The sequence below is a fragment of the Agelaius tricolor genome, unplaced genomic scaffold, assembly GCF_023055355.1.
Source record: "Agelaius tricolor isolate 1412-34295 unplaced genomic scaffold, bAgeTri1.0.p SCAF_19, whole genome shotgun sequence".
Taxonomy (NCBI): domain Eukaryota; kingdom Metazoa; phylum Chordata; class Aves; order Passeriformes; family Icteridae; genus Agelaius; species Agelaius tricolor.
Window position 1 is genome coordinate 15,538,185 of NW_027269279.1, and position 8,125 is coordinate 15,546,309.

At 55.7% G+C, this 8,125-nt stretch overlaps 1 protein-coding gene across 1 annotated transcript in view; it reads right to left on the minus strand.

The window, feature by feature from the left end:
* The window catches only part of ABCA3 (ATP binding cassette subfamily A member 3), a 31,778-nt gene extending 30,942 nt beyond the window's left edge, over nucleotides 1-836 (minus strand). The window contains exon 1 of the mRNA XM_071444555.1: nucleotides 738-836. The gene's annotated coding sequence lies outside the window, so the exon portion shown is untranslated. The remainder of the gene's footprint in view (nucleotides 1-737) is intronic.
* Nucleotides 837-8,125: the final 7,289 nt, after the last annotated feature.

Below are 8,125 nucleotides of genomic sequence, written 5' to 3' on the forward strand. Positions count from 1 at the left end.
CTGTTCTCTCTTGTTCCATCACTTGTTCCCATGGAGCAGAGTCCGACCCCCACTGCGGCTGTATTCTCCCGTCAGGGAGTTGTGGACTCAGAAGGTCTCTCCTGAGCCTCCTTTTCTTCAGGCTGAGCCCCCCCAGTTGCTCCTCATTAGACTTGTGCTCCAGACCCTTCCCCAGATCCGTTTCCTTCCCCCGACACGCTCCAGCCCATCAAGGTCTGTCTTGGCATGAGAGACTTTCTCATTCCGAGCCAGGGCCCGGGGCGCAGAGGGGCCGGCAGATGCCCACTCGGTCCCCGCAGGCCCGTGTCCGTTCTCGGCAGGGAGGGGCGGCCCGGACTCCCCCGGGATGCCGGCGGGTCCCAGCCAGGCGCATCCCCCGAGCGCGGCCGAGCATCCCCGCGTGGCGCCGCCTCCATCCCGCGCCTCCATCCGCCGCAGCCTACGGGGGACGCGACCCTTGCGGGCCCGCGCAGGAGCCGCCGCCGGCATGGAGCCCGAGCGGCGCCGGAGCGCGGAGGCGGCAGCGGGAGGAGCCGGCCAAGGGCCCCGGAGCTGCCGCAGCTCCGGGCGGGGCCGCCCCAACGAGCGGACAAGAGGCCGCGGCCCCACGCATCCCCCCTCCGGCCCGACCCCCCCGCTACTGCTACCATCACCTCCCGATGCTCATCACCCCCCGGCGCCCACCATCCCCCGTGCCGGCGCCGGTTCCGGCACCCATCGCCCCCCCGCTCACTCACCGGGCCGGGCGGCTCCGGCTGCGGCTCCGGCTCCTGCTCTGTGCGGCCCCGCCCGCGCCCGCCGCGGGACCGCGGCACCGCGCACGCGCCGGGGGCGGGACCCGAGTGGGGCGGGACCGTGGGAGGGTGAGGAAGAGAGAGACAGAGTGTGTGTATGTGTGCGTGTGTGTGTGTGTGTGTGTGTATATGTATGTATGTATGTGTATATGTGTGCGTGTGTGTGTGCGCGCACCCATCCAGTGTGAGTGCACACCTGGGCGTTCCACAGCTGTGTGCAAATGCACTGGGCATTGCCCGCGTGCCAGGTGTGGGACACAACACAAATTCACATGTGCCCACTTAGACATTCGAGTGTGTGCAGGGCTCTGTGTGTGTGTGTGTAGGGTTCTGTGTGTGTGTGTGTGTGTGTGTGTGTGTGTGTGTAGGGCTGTGTGTGTAGGGCTCTGTGTGTGTGTGTGTGTAGGGCTCTGTGTGTGTCTGTGTGTAGGGCTGTGTGTGTGTGTAGGGCTCTATGTGTGTGTGTGTGTGTAGGGCTGTGTGTGTAGGGCTCTGTGTGTGTGTGCGTGTAGGTGCTGTGTGTGTGCAAGTGGCCGCACGTGTACGTGACAGGAGCTCTCACACTGTGGGGGGAAGTGGCTGTGAGCAGCCATGGTGGTTCCGGGTGCGGAGTCAGTCCATCCCTCCATGGGCATGGTCAGTCTGCCGTGTCCATCTGTCCACCCACGCCGCTCCCGAGCAGCAGCACTCCACACCGGGCCCTGCCCTGGTGCCCTGGTTTTTGGAAGCGGGTGCCAGCTCCGTGCGTGGGAATGCGGCACTGCCGGGCCACTCTAGGGGGCAGGTGGAGTGCTCCCGATAAGGATCAGAGTGCCGGCGCTGGAGTGTGCTCACAGTGTATGGCTGCCCTGCCCGTCCTGCCCGCTGGCTGCCAAGTTGAGAGGAGAAGGTGCTGCTGGTGCTGAGAGCACCAAAGTGGGGAAAGTTTGCACAGTGTGGGCAGAGGGAGGAGGAAGAGAAGGGTGGGGAAAGGGGACTGCGGTGGGGACAAGGACAGCCATGGCTTGAGGCAGCTCTACTGAACAAGGGACATGGGGTAGCTTGGGTGCTGTGACTGCTGGGGGGTTTGGGGGTGCCCCAGTGAACCCAACCCGCCCCAGGCTATGACAGGCAGGAAGCAGAGCAGCCCCCAGCCACTGCCTTTTTCCAAATGATAAAGAGAAGAAATTCAGACATCAGAACAGGCTGCTGAAAGAAGTGTGGAGTCCCTGGAAGTGTTCAAAAATCATGTAGATGTGGCACTTCGGGACATGTTTTAGTGGTGGCCTTGGCAGTGCTGGAGGAACAGGTAGACTTGAGCTTAGAGAGCTTTTTCAACCAAAATGATTCTGTAATTCTATGATTCTATATTTTTGGGTGACTCCATGTAGCTGAATGCCACAGTGATGGCTTTGAGTATGACTGCTTTGGAAAACTGTGTTCCTCTCTGATCTTGGAGATTTGTAGCCACTTTCTGGACCCTGGCTAGCCCTTGGGAGAGGAGGAAATGTATTGAGAACCAGGACAAGGGTGAAGGTGTCTGGGTATGGGAGCAGGAATCAGCAGCATTGTTGTTAAGATAGGCCAAACAGAGGGTGGCGCTTGTGACTGCACTACCAGGGCCCCCTGAGCTGGGAGACCCCACTCTCCACCTTGGTGCCTTTGATCTTGGCCATGGCCAAAGCTGAATTTTGGCTCCCCAGGGCACCTGGAGCATGTCACAGCTGTGAGTGTGGCCCCAGATGGGGTGCTTGCAGTTGAAGTTCTGACTGTCTGGCCTGTACCCAGATACCATCTCCTGCTGGGCTGCACTGGGAGAGACCTGGACCCAGTGCCCATCTTCAGAGCTGCAGCTGGGAGCCCTTTCCTGCCCTCCCCCAGCTGGTTCCACAGACACCAGAGGAACTGAAGCTGTCTCCATGGGTGACTGAGCAGCCACCAGACCCCAGCAAAGCTTCCCTGCTCACACTCACGTCCTTAGCAGCACACAGCAAAGTTCACTACAGTGCTCAGAGGCAGGAAGGAGCTGCCTGGCTCAGAGTCATTATCCCTCAGCAGAGCTACAAGAGTGTTTTGAGATGATGCAGGCTGGCCAAGCGTGGCCATAGCACATGCCTTCCCTCCAAGCATGGCCTGGCCGAGGGCTCGTCCTCTCCCTGTTTGCTTTCCCTCATCATGTGTCACCCTTCTGCATGGCATCCTGCTGGTGGCCACCTCAGGAACGGTGTGGTCTTGCCCAGCATCTTTGTCATCACGGGGCCACTGGCCCTGTCTCAGGTGAGGCCAGCAGCAAGCTGAGTAGTCACAGGTAACTGTGGGCCTGGAGAGGATCTGGGACAGTCATTGCCTGCGGTGACATGCTGGAACCTCATGCCAGCCCGGGCTGAGCCACCTGTCCACACCCCTGCTCAAGCCTGGGTTTGATCCTCCCCTGTTACAGCTGCCTGAGTTCTCCCCGTGACCTTCTCTGTTGCCTCATGCAGTGCCTCTCACTGCCTGCCTTTGAAGGAAGCTGAGCCATTAGATCAAAACAAAAATCTTGCCAAAGAAAGTATTTACAGGCTCCTCATGGTGCCTAGAACAGAAGACAGGAGATGTTGCAATGAGGTGTAGTGGCATTGCAGTGACTCAGCTCATACCCAAGGCTGGGAGTGTGCAGGAGACTCAGCAGGAACATGGGAGAAACCCAGAAAAAGGCAGGATCAGGCAGAGAGGAGGCAGCAGGGACAGCAGGGATTATACAGTGGGGAAGCACTTGCCTGGGGGATGTCCCTGTCTGACCTCTCACATGAGCCCCTGGAAGGAAGAACCAACCCCTGTGCCAAACTTGTCAACCCTGCTCCTGCTGCTGGCACCTGTGTCCCTGAGATCATGGCTCAAGCTGTTCTCCACCACCTTTCCTTGTTGGCTGTTATCACCCCCATCTCCCATGGTGTTACTCCCAAGGGGCAGCCACAGGGGCCATCCTGTCAGCAGCAGTGGGGACATCCATCCTGCTGTTTCAGACCATCTGGGTTCAGAAAACCCCAGCCCTGCTCACCCCACACATGGTTTCAGGGTTTAATCTGTGTTAAAGGTGCTGGCTGGCTCATGAAACCATCTTATCTCTGTGCATCAAGGACATCAAGGACCTTCCCTTCCCTGTCAAAACAACACCCAAAATGCAGGACAGGCTGGGGGGAGGGTATGTGCCAGTGAGTCCCCAGGGCAGCCATCCCAGGCTGGGCCTGGCACACGGTGCTCTGGCCCCTCATCTCTCAGCCAGTAGCCAAATGCAGATGTTGGGAAGAAGAACTTGGTTAAGTAATTCCTCTTTCAGTTTCTCTGCTATCCCCATGGCCCTGCCACCCTGGGCAGTATCCAGGCAAGAGATTCACTACCACTGTCCTTATGTGACCCCATCTGCATTGCTCCTTGCTCTCCATCCCAGCCTCCTGCTGCTCCCTGTGAGGGAGGACAGAGTGTGAGCAGGACACACACCCCATGATGCCCAGTGGCACCTTCCTCCAGAGCAGCTGGTGGCTCAGGGACATGCAAGGGCTTCCCTGGGCACATCCCAGGAGTTGTGGTGCAGGGACAGACACACTGACTTCTGTTGAGAGCCTTTTCCATCTTGTCCTCATTTCTTCCCATCCTTAACTTTGCTGCAGTGCTGCACGGTGCCACCCTGAGACTGGAGTGCCATTGCCCAGGAGTAAAATGCCAGGATGGTGGTTCCAGTTAAAGAGGGTGAGTGGATCCAACACCTTCTCTTGGTCCCCCCACACTTGCCAAGGACAAGATGTCTTGGGCTTCTTTTCCCTAGGGTGGGGCCCCCCTTCCCTTTCACCACAAGGCATGCCAGCTTGCAGCCCCCCAATCTTGGCTGCCAGGTTGGAGTCTCTTGGTGTATCGCTTTGCCCTTTAAGTGCTGAGAAGATGCACAGTGAAACAGACTCCCCTTGGAGTGCTCAGACACAGGAAAATCTCCATGGGCTGGGAAGGATGACACAGGTGGAGGCTTTCCAGAATACCTGCTGCTCTTCCCAATCCCTCTTCTCCTCAAGTGTGATTTCCCTCTCTGCCTCTGCAGAGAGCTGGCACAGTCTCTACCCACATCAGCCTCCAGCAAAGTGTCCCCAGGGTGTCCCTGTGTTCCTGCTGGGGGTTACAGAGCTCCAGGTCTTTGACAGACCCTGGAGCACCACCAGCACGGAGGAGACATGGCTGGGAATTTCAGCAACCATTGCTCCTCTGTGCCTGGGTGAGCCTCCCGCTGTGGTGGGAGCTGGAGAGGCAGCATGGCCTGGGACACATGGGCAGGCTCTGCCTGCACTGCCCAAAGGCAGCCTGCTTGTCCCTTCAGCCCAGAGAAGCAGCTGGTGTCCCCAGGGCCACTTCCCACAGGCGTGCCAACAGCCAAGACCTCTTAAAGCTGCCGGATTGGACCTGGCAATTTGGAGCTGAAAGGGTTCCAAGGCCTCTCCCAGCACTCTAGCACGGCTTCTCAAGAGGCAGCACTTTAGGATCCAGGAGGTGTGTAAATGAAAAGGAACAGCCTCATTTCATTAAGAGGTTGAAGAACTGGCAGCTTTGGGCATTCTGTCAAGCTCAAAGATCTCTGCCAGCACCTAAATCTGATAAGTCATGTGTTTGGGCTGCTGGCAGTGTGCTGGGAAGCCAAGGGTGAGATAAGGGAGACATAACTGAACTGGCACCAAGGAAACTCCTGCAGGGGGGAGACAGGGATCTTTCTGTTGCCATCCCAGCTGTCTGCACTTTCCCAGGGGCTACAGCAGCAGACTTGCAGTTGCACTCAATGATACTTGTGGGTCCCTTTCTACTCAGGATATTCTGTGACTCTGTCAGACCATCCTCAACACAAAAAGACCACAGGAAGACAGGTCTTCTCCTAAAAATTTATACTTTTCCCTCTCCCGAGAGCAAGGGAGAGTGAAAAATTCACCTGACCCACTGCTTTCGAGGAAGCTGGAACGGGGCAGGCAGTGCTGCAGGCTGCTGAGTATGGGGGTGGAATTTCAGCTTACAGATAAACCAGAGAAACTTGGGGGATAGAGGGAGCATCTCCATGAGAGATGTACTCTGGCTAAAGGAGAACAAAAGTGCAGTGCAAACCCTTGAAATGAAACCCTGGGAGGGGTTTTAAATGATAGTAATGTGTGAGATGGGTGGGCAGTGCAACAGGGAATCATCCAGAGGTAAATCCTTCCCTGTGAGGGTGGTGAGGCTCTGGCACCTCACCTGAGGACTTGAGAGCTGAAAGGTTCAAAGCTTGACCTCGAAATCTGCTCTGTCCTGCTCTCCAAAGGCTCTCCAGGAGCCAGAGCCCTCTGCAGCCCAAAGTCCAGACTGGTTTTCAATGCCCGAGGTAGGAAAGAGGGAGCAAATTCCTACTGAGACCAGGCAAAAGGTGCAATGCTGCAGACACAATCCCCTATAGAGTGACTGCAGGCACCCAGATTGCCCTGTTGATGTAAATTGCCAGTTATGAAATGGAGAAATTAGTTAATTTTTTCCCTTTTCATCTATTTATTATGGGTTTCTTTTTTATTGCAAATTATTACTTTCAATACAGCACTAAGTAGGATGGAGGATTCTCTTCTCTGATGCTGGCTTGGTGGCTCTTGAAATAAATCTGAAAGAATTGCCTTTTCTCACTATTTTCTGTCTGCCTTTCCCCATCACTCTGTTTTCTCAGTTTTTCTTGTGTTTTTGGGGGTCTGACATTTAAAGCACCCTGTATTTCTGTTTATTGTATGGATTCTTCTCTCCCCAAATTGAATGTCTTCAGGTCATGATCACTGTTCCCTAGGCAACCACCAATGAAATTATAGAATGATCAAGAATTAACTGTTGAAGTTTAAAAATTAAAATGGTAATTGGAAGACTTCATAAATCTGCTGAACTAAGGCATTCCCACCTGATCCACTGGTTACTATGGAGGGCCTGGGGACAATGATCTTGGTTCAGGAATTAGGGAAAACAAAACACCACCCACCAGCCTGTAAAGGTAAATTCAAACAAATCTGATAAAGGGCTGCTTCCTTTCTGTCAAAATTCTGAGGGGATGCTTCAGTTAACAAAGGAATTGAGGCTGTACCTAGATGGGATGTGGGAAGAGCTGGAACTGAAGTGGTTTTGCAGGAGGCTGACAGTGGAGGTGAGGCAATTCAATGTTCTGCTGCTGCTTGCAATGCCAGAGGAAACAAGAGTGATTGTGGAGTGCAGTGACCTGATGGCCATGGTGGCAGGAATGGAAGAAACCCTCCAGCCTGCCCTGTCGCTCCTGACAGTGTCCAGGTGCTTCAAAAAAATCCCAGCAACCAGCTGCAGAAACGAATTCAAGCACATGCCAAGCTTCCCAGAGTCATTGGCAGAGTTCTGGCTTTGCTGGGAATTTTGTGTGCTTAGTGAATATTAGGAACACACCCTGGCGTTTGGAGCGATTGAGAAGGGGTGGCCAGCCCATGGCAGAATGAGGTCTGTGCAGGACATCCTACCTGGAGATGCTTCTTCCAAGCCCTGCATACAGCCCCATGGTGGGCTCAGTCAGAGGGTTCATATCCTGCGGTTTTTTTCATGCTGCCTTACACCACTCCTCCACCTTCCACCATCAGCATATGGAGCGCATTCCTGCTTCACACTAAACTTTTGTGGAAGCAGCTGCTCCACTCAGCTCTTCATGCAATGAGCAGTCACCTTCCAGGTCCCATTTGCTCCTGCTTGCACCCAGTGGTATTCCATGGCTCACTGCGATGGCCTCTGAAAAACACCTTAATATGTGCAATGTTCTGTGGGACAAGAACCAGGTCCCTACTGCCCTCACCTCACCCACCTCTGCTACCCCTTTGCTGCGGGGGCTCAGGGGCCAGGCACCTTCTCCAGGCAAACCCTGGCCTCAGCCCACCTGATGGGAAAGGTTTAAGTGCACCTACACCTCTTTTATGGAAACGGTGCCTGCTTGAGGTGTAGGATGTATACAAAAGATGAGATACACAGGTGCATACGCTGTGCCACGCATTAACTCCTGCACTCATTAACCTGTGATTGCCTGTTCTGCAGTCTCAGGGTCCTTTCCGAGTAGCTCTCTGGTGTCTTTTATTAAGTAAAGTGAAAACACTCGGCCCTAGGGCAGCGCTGGGAGCACGGCCAGAAGGGATCCCGAGGCTCTGCCAGCCCACACCGGGGCGGCCTGACCACTCGTGTCCCTGCCCGGCCGGCCCACGGGAGCCCACGGGCCGCGGGACCGTCGTGAGCCCTGGTGCCCCCTCACATTCCCGGTGCCCCCTCACATCCCCGGTGTTCCCTCACATCGCCTGTATTCTCTCACAAGCGCGGTGTTCCCTCACATC